Here is a 12,436-nt window from a genome sequence, read left to right as displayed (position 1 = left end):
CGCTTGCTGCAAGCAAGCGTGACTTGCTTTGGTCAAGTAAGTGTGATGGGAATACTGTGTGTAACTTCTAGATGGAAGCCCTGAACAGCCACAGTATGACTCATCATATTTATTTTCCCCTGTTACAGGTTCTGACAATGTGCCAGATGGTCAAAACTCCATTAGCCTGAGTCCCTGAGTAAGTATGACATGGAGCAGAGGCTCTGCTGACCTAAGATGGATGTGTAGCATAAGTGGGAAAGAAACTTTTGTTCTTCTAAGCCACTGATGTTTGGGGGTTGTTTATTGCTGCAGCATAAGCTAGCCAATTCTGACTGATACAAAGCAGGAGGTAGCTTCAGGCATTGTAGATAACCAGGTACTCTGAAGGCCTTATAACCACAAAAGAACTGAATCATTTTTTTTAATGTCTATTTGTTTTTGAGAGAAAGGGACAGAGTGTGAGCGGGGGAGGGGCAGAGAGAGAGGGAGACACAGAATCTGAAGCAGGGTCCAGGCCCTGAGCTGTCAGCACAGAGCCTGACATGGGGCTCAAACCCACGAACTGTGAGATCATGACCTGAGTTGAAGTTGATCACTCAACTGCCCGAGCCACCCAAGCACCCCAGAATTGAATCATTTTTTAAATACATTGCTGGGCATGTCGGTAGTGAGGGAATTGTCTAAGGACAGCTCTTCTCCCAAAAAATGCTTTGAAACCAGAACTCGGAGTCAGAGTGCTAGGAAAATAAGAAATTTGGGTTGTTCTGAGAGCCAGTGCAAATTAGTAGCAGTGTTAGAAGCTCTAAAGCATCACAAGATGGGGAAGCCAAGAATCTGAGACTTCTGCATTAGGCCAGGACACCCCAAAAGGGGCAGAAGGTCTCAGGTTGGTATTTTCCCACTACCCCCCCCCAAAAAAGCAGAAACAAATGCTCACAATAGGAAGGCCATTAAGATCCATGTTTGAGTTCAAATCTGAGATCACCAAGCCCAGAAGGAGGTAGTCCACTGAGAGAGAGAGAGTTGGCAGAAAAACAAACATCCAGTCTGACCCCAAGAACTTCAACTACTGGAATTCTCAGATATAGGATATATTTTTTAATTTACAAAAATGGCCAAAGCAATGATTTAAGTGTTAAGCACCACTGCAAAAATGTTTTTAATTTTAACTTATTTACTTGTCATAACAGTTCTATGAAGCAAGTATTACTATTATCATCCCCATTTTACTTTATTTTTTTAAAGAATAATACTTATTTTGTTAGGTTTATTTATTTATTTATTTATTTATTTATTTATGTATGTATTTATTTTTGAGAGAGACACAAAGAGAGCACAGGGGAGGGGCAGAGAGAGAGGGTGACAGAGGATGCGAAATGGGCTCTGTGCTGACAGCAGAGGGCCCTATATGGGGCTCAAACTCCCGAGCTGTGAGATCATTACCTGAGCCAAAGTCAGGTGCTTAAGGAACTGAGCCACCCAGGCACCCTAGTCACCCCCATTTTATAAATGAAAAAGCTGAGGCACAGAGAGATTAAGTAAATTGTCCCAGGTCAACATTTCTTAAGTGGTAATGCTACGATTTGGATTTAGGTAGTTTGATTCTAGAGTCTGCAGTCTTCACCACTACGTTTTGCTGCCTTTCTAACGTAGAATTGGAGCATACGAAGAATTTAAAGAAATAAGGGGTGGGGGGAGGGGAATACCAAAGATAAGCAAGCAACAAAGGACCCTCAGGGATGACCAGGTAGATTTGAAGAAGAATAAAAGAACCCGTAGAAATGAAAATAAAATGGTTGAAAGTAAACATTTGATGAACATGTTAAATGTCTGAAGAGGTAATTAGTGAATTGAAGAACTGTCTGCAGAAAATATCCAGAAGGTGGCATGGGAAAGAAGGGAATGGAAAGTATGAACGGGAAGGTTATGGAAGATAAAAGGTTATGGAAGATAAAATGGGAATGTCTAATACATATTTAATTGGAGTTTTGGAAGAAGAGGATAGAAAAAATGGAAGGCCTAATATGTGAAGTAATAGTAGTTGAGAATTTTTCAGAACTGATGAAAAGACCTAAATCCACAGATATAGGAAATAGCATATCCCTAGCATGATAAATTAAGAAGAAGTTTATGTCTTAAACATGTTTGGAGAACACCAAAGACAATGAGAAAATCTCCAAAGCAGCTTGGGAGAAAAGAAACAATCACCTACAAAGGACTGACCCAGACTGTTAGTGGACATACCAATAACAGCAGTAAATGCAAGGAGACAGTGGAATAATATATTCAAAGTGTTGAACGGAAATAACTGTCCACTGTATATCCAGAAAAGCTAAGGTTCATGAATGAGAATAAAATGAAGACAATTTCAGATGAACAAAATCTAGCAGAACTTTACTAAAAGAACTCACCTCATACCCATCCTTTAAGATTCTTCTCAAATGTTATTTGTTGCATTGGTGGTATAGCAGTGAGCACAGCAGCTGCCTTTCAAATGTCGTTTCTTCCATGGAGCTCTGGCCTAATTCCCCTCTTTTGAATTTTAGTAGCATTTTATTTGATCCTTTCTCATGATGCTTATCAAATTCACAGATGGAGATTATACGTGCCTTTTCTTAAGAGCTCCCCCCACCGCCCCCACCACTGCTCTTACCCTCTCTCGTTAAAGGCCCCTGGAACACTTTGGTGTCTAACTCACCGTAACTTTTTGCATAGTTCCTATCATAATACATGCATGTAATAGGTGTTTAATAAGTATTTGTTGAGGCCTACTGGTCAGTCTTTTCCAGTGTTTCATAAACTGCCAGTTTACAAAGGTGTTCCCTTCCACGGGGGTGGTATGGCCAAACCCTCTTCAAAAATGCTGCATAGAGGACCATATCTCCCTCCTGGAGATCCATGGTTTAATTTGTTTTACTCACCAGTTCCTCAAATCATTTGATTATAGAACAACTTCTTCTACTCTTTACTCCATGAATATTGTGAGAGACTGGTGTTTTTAAGAATACATTTATGGGGTGCCTGGGTGGCTCAGTCGGTTAGGCGTCCGACTTCAGCTCAGGTCACGATCTCGCAGGCCGTGAGTTTGAGCCCCGCGTCAGGCTCTGGGCTGATGGCTCAGAGCCTGGAGCCTGCTTCCGATCCTGTGTCTCCCTCTCTCTCTGCCCCTCCCCCGTTCATGCTCTGTCTCTCTCTGTCTCAAAAATAAATAAAACGTTAAAAAAAAAAAAAAAGAACACATTTACTACAGAAGACAATGACTTATTTGAGTGTCCAAGCCAGAGAGTCAACATTTTGGATCCTAGCTCTATTAACAACTAACCACCTAATTAGGTTTTTAAAAAATATTTTATTTATTTTTGAGAGCTCAAGTGGGGAAGGGACAGTGAGAGGGGAACAGAGGGTCTGAAGGGGGCTCTGTGTTGACAGCAGCAAGCCCAATGTGGGGCTCAGACTCACAAATCATGAGATCATGACTTGAGCCAGAGTTAGATGATCAACCGACTAAGCCACCCAGGTGCCCACCACATAATTAGTTTTAAGTCATGTGTCCCCTGGCTCCTTATTTGTGACACATCATAAGCAGGCAGCCCCTTCAAACTCTCAAGTTCCATGAATTAAAGGGCATTGTGTCTTCCAGTCAATCAGTCAGTCATTCTACACATATTAAATTCCTCCTGAGTGGCAGTGTGCAAAATACTGTGCATATAATGGTGAGTAGATTGGCATGCTTTCATTTTGCTACCAGTGGAGAATGATTTCCTAGAGCAATTGGAACATTGTTCTTTGACTTCCAGAGTCAAATTTCTTCTTGTTAAAAATTGAGCATTTACCATCTCATTTATTATGTGTATCAGGTTGTGGAATGAATGTTTAGAATCTAGGGGCACCTGGGTGGCTTGGTCGGTTAAGCGTCCGACTTCAGCTCAGGTCATGATCTCACAGTCTGTTAGTTCGAGCCCCGCATCGGGCTCTGAGTTGACAGCTCAGAGCCTGGAGCCTGTTTCAGATTCTGTGTCTCCCTCTCTCTCTGCTCCTCCCCTGTTCATGCTCTGTCTCTCTCTGTCTCAAAAATAAATGTTAAAAAAAAAATTTTAGAATCTAAATTTATGGTCTATCTAGACTTATGATTCTATTTTGCCCAAGAGCTACATTGTAAGAATGAAAAATTTAACATCATCGGGGTGCTTGGGTGGGTCAGTCAGTTGAGCATCGGCTCAGGTCATGATCTCATGGTTCGTGGGTTTGAGCCCCTCATCGGGCTCACTGCTGTCAGCGTGTAGCCCGCTTTGGATCCTCTGCCCCCCACCCCTCCCCGGCTATCTCTGCCCCTCCCCTGAGCACTCTCTCTCTTTCTCTCTCTCTCAAAAATAAATAAACTTAAAAAAAATTCAACATGATCACTTAAGTGATCTTTACATTTTCATCTGCAACTCTAAGTTTGCATCTTTAACTGTCTTTGTAAAAGTACAATCCTCTGTAGTTTAAAAGGGAAATTCTAGGGGCACCTGGGTGGCTCCGACTTCAGCTCAGGTCATGATCTCACGGTCCGTGAGTTCGAGCCCTGCATCAGGCTCTGTGCTGACAGCTCAGAGCCTGGAGCCTGCTTCGGATTCTGTGTCTCCCTCTCTCTCTGCCCCTCCCCTGCTCATGCTCTGTCTCTCTCTGTCTCAAAACTAAATAAAAACATTTAAAAAATAAATAAATAAATAAAAATAAAAGGGAAATTCTAGTGATATGGCAGCTACTGAACACTATTTTGTTCTAAGCATTCACATGTATTATCTCATTTAATCCTTACAACAACCACAAGACCCAAGTGCTAGTACTATTCCCATCTTACAGAGGTTCAATAACTTACTCATAGTCATACAGCTGGTGAAGCTGGATTTTGACTCAATGCAATATGGATCTTGAGTCTGTGCTCTGAACTCTAATATTAAACTACCACTATTCTTCAGATATTGTCCAGAAGGTTTTCTGCTGGGAATTTAAGGGTTAGCATCTCTGAAAGGCTGAACAATCATGTGAGATTTTTAAATGTCTAACTCCAGCCAGGTAGTATAGTGAAGAGGTAATGAAAAATTAAAAGCTTTTTCTTTCTTGGCTAGGCACTAATCTTTGTGGTTATGAATATATCCATGTGCCAGAGAATTGCACTTTAGATAATAAGTTAACATAAAATTGTTGGTACAGTTCAAACCTGACAGCTCTGTGTGTCTGATGTGTTCTCTGAAAGTAACTTTAAAGATAAGACTTTACTCTCAAATCTGAAATAGGTTCTTTAAACATTTCCAACACCATCTGGTATTTATGGAATTGTTTCAATTATATGGAGAAAAACTATAGTGCTAGGAGTAGAGGAATACTTTAATCATAAAATATTGTATTGTCAGAAAAGAAGCAAAATATAATCAAAGAAATGTGAACCAAGCACTGTCAGTGAGAATTCTTGGCATTTAATTTTAGAAGCCATCTTGCATGGAAATGAATAAAATATAAACACAGTACTTTATCTAGGATATGGCAAGAAACTTCAAGATTGTAATGTGCATTAAGATAACATTCCAAACGTATCCTTTCAAGTTTTCAGCCAAGAATTTGTTTTTACAATTTCTTTGCATTTGGTAAATGGCTAGACTCTACTTGAGATATCAGTTTTCATGCTTATGGTCTCAATCCCATTGTGTGTAACTATTAACTTACTGTATGACCTTGACAAACTCACTCTCCTCCACCCCAACCCAGATGAAGGAGGTGGATCTCTTAGGCCCCTTCTGATTTTAAAATTCTGTGGCTCTAGCCTATGGATTATGACATAAACAACATAAAAAGTGCTTGCTAAAGGGATTGGATTTTAAAAATTTGGGCTACTTAAGCATCTTTAAGTGATCAACCTTAGAGCCAGTTATAAAGAGAATATAAACCATGGCAGCCAGTGCCTATCAGTGATTTACTTGGTTCTTGTGCTGGTTAGCAGCTACTGTGCTTGTTTCAAAACACCATGCACCTTCTGTGGTTCATAGAGACAGTCTGTTCATGTGCTTCCTTGGCTCCTCAACATGAATGGGATCTGAGAGAGTCTGGGCAAAAGAAGTGATCACAACTGCCATGGTCCATGAGATGACCTTTAACACTCTCCTAGGCTGCAGGAAGGTGTGGACCCTGTGGTACACTGCCAAGATTCTCCCTCGAGACTGAGCTGCTTACCCCCCTAGCTACTTTGAGTGTTGACAAAGCTGCTGACAGTTCTTTAGCTCAGACCCTCTCAGGAGATAGCCTTTGCATGAAGAGAGCTGCTTTGCCCAAAGCCACCCCACTTCGGGCCAACCTACATCTAAAGACTGCAGATTCCATGAAGAGGCTGGTTAATGGCGAACCCTCTGCCCCAGTGAGGTCCAACTCTTAAGGAGCCATGTCAGAGCCTGAGCTCCCACAGTGTGGGCTGAGGTCTTTATTGCAACATCGGGGGCACGATAGTGCAGCTTCTCCTGTGGCCCACAGATGTCGCCCCTGAGCACTCTTCAGTTAACTTCCTGCCCCAGATATCTCTTTCTCAGAGTCCACTTCTGGGGATCCAGACCTGCCACAGAAACTTATGGACCTGAGTTCAAACTGGGGCTCTGCTTATTTAAATGCTGTGTCCTGGGGTAAATTTCCTTTTTAGTAAAATGGACATAATAATAACTATTTCACAGCATTGCTTATTCTAAGGAAATGAGGAAATGCACAAATGAGTATAAAGCACATAGGAAATGATTAGTACCAATAATTAAACATTTATTGAGCCCTTATATGTCATGGTATGTACTTCACCACCACAAACTCCATGAGAATAATATCCCTATTTTACAAATGAGAAAACTGAGGTACAAAAATGTTAAACAATGTCTCCAACATCACACAGCTAATAAAACAGTCAAGAATTCAAGTCCAGGCAGCTGGACTGTAGAACCAGCACTCATAGATAAAACCCTACAGCTTCCCATTGCTAAACGAAAAATTTTAAAGTATTTGGGTGATGACAAATAAAAACCCAATAATGTCACCTGATTCCAGAGGAACTTTAAAGCAAAGCAATTGTAAAAGAAAAATTTTACAAATAATTTTGGTATCCCTATTGTTTATATTTTTGTGTTGCTATAGATTATGCTTATTTATGCTTCAGATCAACACTTTTTCATCAGGAGAGTAAATGAAACAGTTGGAAGGTAGGGGCTCCTACCTTGTGATGTGACAGTAGTTGATCTGTGAGATCATTTATTTTTGTTGTTTGTTTCTATTTTAATGAAATGGGAACTGAATTTCTATTTTACTGAAAATATACTAAATACAAGGTGAAAAAATAAAGCAATGACATGTTTCACTATTAGGTAGTAATTTTGTATACTAATAGGGTTTTGGTTATATCATATTACCTAGGATTTTAAATATCTCCCTCCATCTGTCATTGGGAAGTGCATTGTAATGGGGGAGGGGGCACTCTGGCAAAGGCCTCTGCCATGCCCTTCCTGACCCCTCATTTACAGTCTACCCTTGTGTTCACTTCAGACTAGTCTGTTATTATCCAATGGAAGGCCTTTGTTTCACATTTCACTTCTAACCTAAACACATTTATGCCATAATTTTTATCTTAGGGGATAATGTGTTAGCAATGCTTGTTTGGACCCCTGTTATACTTTTAAGGTCAGGGATGTCTGTTTTACTCTTTAAGGCACAATCTGTTAAAGATTTTATGATTTGCAAACAAAGTGGTTTTTCATCTTCTGCTTTTAGATAACTAAGGTATAAGAGAGATCCTTCTACACCAGATACATTAAACATCTAAATAATTTATAGCTCCAGGTATGTTTGCCAGACTAGCATAACTGAATAAAGTCAACAGATTAAATGTTCCCTTGGCAATCAGTAAGGGTATGAGATACAGCACCTGGGCTGCCCCATTGGGTCTCGTTATTAAATCACAAGCAAGAGCTCAGAATCCCAGGGTCCCAGGTGACAGGTAGGAGCTGACTTTGGAGGATGGAGTCATCGCAGTCATTAACAATGACTTAGGAAGAGGGACTCTCTTAGAACAATTGAGATAGAGAAAGAGAAGGAGGGAGGGAGGGAGGAGGAGGAAAGACAGACAAAGAGAGGGGTGTTGGGGACAGACTATATGTTTCAGTGAGGAATATTCTAGTTATTTATATGTCACTAAATTGGGAATTCATCAACATAATAGTGTGTATTTGTGCAATCTCAGAGAAAAAGTTAAAAAGAGTTAGGGAATATTTTGTATATGTAACCACTATCACTATCAAGGTCAGAGCAAGAACTTGCTAGAAAAATAGACAATATTTCCCTCTTTCTAATTTTTTAGAAAGGTTTTGACCAGCACCTGGTCAAACGTCTCTTTGCCTAGAGAAGGGACGTTTGGTCTACAGAGCTGATGGCAGCAAGAGAAACATCAGAGCACAGGATCCGGGGAGTTACATGTAATCTCCGGTCTAATTCTTGAGGGTTTTAAGTGTCAGAGACCAGTCACCTCATCTTTAACAAAGGGAATTTATTAACCAAAATATATTTTTAAATTTGCACATCTAATGATGGGAGAGTTCAGATGATCTGTGAAAAGTTGGGGTGAGGGAGTAGCAAGCTACATTTAGTCAGTAGAAATCCTATTTTTAGATCATATTCATTGCACCCAGTGGACAAAAAGGGTCCCATTCAAAAATAAATAAATACCTCTCTCCTCTCTAAATGTCTCATGGGAATTGTATGTGCTATAAGGAAAATATGAAAGGCAGAACTGTGCTTATACTTTTTTTTTTAAAGTTTATTTACTTTTGAGAGATAGCATGAGAGTGAGGTAGGGGCAGAGGGAGAGGAAAGAGAGGATCCAAAGTGGGGTCTGTGCTGACAGCAGCAAGCCGATGCAGGGCTCGAACCCACAAACCACGAGATTGTGACCTGAGTTGAAGTCAGACACTTAACTGACTGAGGGACCCAGGTGCCCCTATGCTTATACTTCTTAACTATTGTCAGCACAACTTATCTGGAGATGAATGGGATAAGAAAAAGAAAAAAACAAACATTCCAGGTGTATTGTATACTGTTGGCTTTAGTAATCACTAGACTTCTGGTTCTATGATAGCTCCTTTGGGGTGGTTTAAGAATTGGAAGGAGAGGGGAGAAGGGTGTGTGTGTGTGTGTGTGTGTGTGTGTATGTGTGTGTGTATGATGATTTAGAGCTCCTAACCTACAAAATATCTGAATTTAAGGTAAAACCATTAAATCAGGTTCATTGCTGAATCCTCACAGGGCACACTAACCTTTTCATTTTCATTTAGGAAGAAAGGGTGGAAGAGAAGCTTCCCATGCCTGGTATATAAATATGGCCTTGAAAATGTCCACAGACGTGTTATTGTCTTGTTGAGTCTGCAGCCAGGAAGGCAGAAATCTCTGCAGCAAAGCAGGTGTGAACGTCCCCCTATTTCAGAGGCAGCTCTCTTTGAAGCTGGAAAATCAAGGACGCTGGTACCTTCAAGGAAACAAGGATATAATTATCACAACCCCCAACTGGCCAGTGACCTTCCATTCCTCAGGCCACCCTACTCCCTTCACTGGCCCGGGCCCAGGTCCTCACAGACTCAGAGCTCTGTGTCCCAGACCGCTAAGACCGAGGAACAACCCCCTCACGCACCCTTTGAAAGCATTCTTAATCTCTCTCTACTGCACTGCTCTTTCAGACATAAATCCACCAGCCCAGGGGGCCTCTGAACCCCCCACGGAGGGAGGCCCATTCAGGCCCAGTGGAGTCTGAACAGCTTAGGGGTAGAATTTATGCTTCCTCTCACCTGTGCCATCTGTCTGTGGCCCCTACTCTAGTCTGCTTTTGAAGGTTTGAACATGACCCCCCAGCTTTTTGCCAAGTCTGCCATCATCACCTCAGTCACAGAAGCAGACTTCTCAAGGCCATTGGAAGCTAATAACAGTGACTCTCAACTTCATTATTATACTTGAAATGTTGAAAGCAGAAGCCTAATAAAATGAGCTCAGAAAAAACAAACCAAGCTATAAATTATCATGTGAAAAGAGTGGCTGAAGAACTCATCTCCTCGGAATACCTAAGGACTGTTTCTCAGCTACAGCAACAATCTGGTATTTGGTTTCCTTCCCTTCACTGTGCAAAAGCCTTGGCTGTGTTCTCTTAGCACAGATTCTTTTCTGCTTCTATGAGTCGACTGTCCAGAATCAGGAGTTACACAACACTCCCCACCCAACTCCTTCACACACACACACACACACACACACACACACACACACTCCCTACCCAGGCTTGGCCCACTGAATTGTAATAATTCTTTTTGACCATAAGGAATTTATCCTACATTATCACCAATCAGTACTCATTGCAATTATTTATTTTAAGATAAGAGTAAAAGTTCACTTCCTTAACTTCATAAAGACTATTTATGCTAAACTGATGTATTTAATGAAAAAACACCAGAAGCATTATTCCCTGTAAAATTAGAAGCAACTTAGGGATGCCCCTATCACTGTTACTATTATACAATGTTTTGGAAATTCTAGACCTTTTCAGGGGATATTTAGCAATATCTGGAACCATTTTGTCATCACAACTTTGGGAACTGGAGTGCTATTGGCATCTGGTGGGTAGAGGGGAGGAATGCTGCTAAATATTCTGCAAGGCCCAGGAAAGCCCCCACAACAGAGAATTCTCCAGCCCAAAGTGTCAATAGTGCTAAGGGTAAGGGACCTTGCTCTATACAATGCAACAAAACGTGAAACATAAATCAGAGAAAAAAGTTTAAAAAATAACTAATTTTTATTATCATTAATTGCAAAGAACATGTATCACCTAGAAAAGCAAACCAAAAATACTGAACTATGCATTATTAAAGTTCATAAAATAGTAAATAATGCAGCTGGCTAAAAATTTTTTCAATTCTGTGAGAGACTTAAGAGTCTTTCATTTTCCTGCAGGTTTATTTATCTATTCTACAAAAATTTCCTGAGAACAAAAGGGTTGGTTTTATAAAAGAACACTTAAGGGATATAAGATGACTTTTACACTTTAAAACATGGAAGAGACTAAGAAATTTTAAAAACCAAGTCTATTAACACTGTAAGACAATATTATAGGAAACCCAAGTGGACATATCTTCCCAAACTATAAGCTAGACTGGAAACTTTTTAAAAAAGATTTGTTTAAAGTATGAAAACATTATTTGGGGGTAGTAAACACACACACACACACACACACACACACACACACACACACACACAAATACTCCTTTTAGCAGATAAAAACTTCCTCAGTATTTTTCAATGAGGGTAGTACTCTAATGCATCATTGGAAATCTAAATAGTCCATCACAATACATAATTACAGTCCAGTAGATGAAGCTTCTTGAGGGGACAGCCCATATCTTATTCATCTTTCTATCTCCATAACTGACACCTACCAAGAACCCAATGTTTATGAATTAATGAAATAAATAAAAACATTAACAGTGAGAGATGGTCTTTGAACTCACTATTCAAAAAGTTAACATAGAGCTACTGCAATTGTAATTAAGGATCTAAGAACCCACATCTGAAAGGCTGAATGAATGCTCAAGATTTTAATAGGAACTTTTTGCCTCATGTTGCAATTATAAAAAAGTACAGGCTAAAAATAGGATGAGTGAAGTGGAATCAACCAGCAATGTTTTACTAAGAACAGTAAACTCCATTTTTAAATGTTGAAGACTTGAAAGAACCTATTAATATCTATATGCACATAACCTAAGTCTCAGTGATTTCCTTGATCTTTTGTTCATTTTCATGACAAGCCTTCAGAACTTGAGAGGAAGGGAGGGAGGAGAGAAATAAAGGAAGGCCAGGTGGAAAGTCACAATCAGGAAATAATCAAAAGCTTTTGCTTTATCCCTTCCATCCAATCTCACAGGCTCTCCTGAGAACCTTTCCTCCTGAATGTTTAATAACATTAATTCCACAGTTTCAAAGGATTGAAAACCCAACAATCCATTTTAATATAAGGTCATCCAAAATGCTCTATTCGGATAGATTCAGGGTCCAGGAAGCCTCAGACAAGTTCACCAGAGAACATATTCCAGTATGTTCTCTTGTTCTGTTTGATATAAATTTCAAAGGTTAGGGATGAGAAAAATCACAGTTACTATTCAGTGAGCACTTGCTATGTGCCAGACATCTTCCTAAAGAACTTTTCATACATCTTCCTGGCCAACCCTCACTACAGCCCTCCAGATGAGAAGACTGATGTAGTGGAGGTAAGACAAGAGGGCCAGGCCACCCATAAACTGGCAAAGTCAGCTGCACCTGCCAGCCCCCAAATCTAGACTTATAAGTACCACACTGCAGGTATCTCCAGAACATGATATTTCTCTCAATTGCCCATTTTTCATGGATTAGTCATAAAATTTTC

At 40.2% G+C, this 12,436-nt stretch overlaps 1 long non-coding RNA gene across 4 annotated transcripts in view; it reads left to right on the top strand.

Moving 5' to 3' along the window:
* The window catches only part of LOC132661598 (uncharacterized), an 88,653-nt gene that overhangs the window by 49,784 nt on the left and 26,433 nt on the right, over positions 1 to 12,436 (top strand). For 3 of the 4 annotated variants that reach the window (XR_009602306.3, XR_009602304.3, XR_009602307.3), the window contains exon 3: positions 129 to 178. This is a non-coding gene — a long non-coding RNA (uncharacterized LOC132661598). Of the gene's footprint in view, positions 1 to 128; positions 179 to 9,314; positions 10,034 to 12,436 lie in introns of those variants that run through there. The other variant, XR_009602305.2, reaches the window with a different exon arrangement.

This window comes from Panthera onca, chromosome D1 (assembly GCF_046562875.1).
Source record: "Panthera onca isolate mPanOnc1 chromosome D1, mPanOnc1 haplotype 2, whole genome shotgun sequence".
Taxonomy (NCBI): Eukaryota; Metazoa; Chordata; class Mammalia; order Carnivora; family Felidae; genus Panthera; species Panthera onca.
Note: the sequence above shows the minus strand (reverse complement) of the source record. Positions and strands in the feature narration are given on the sequence as shown.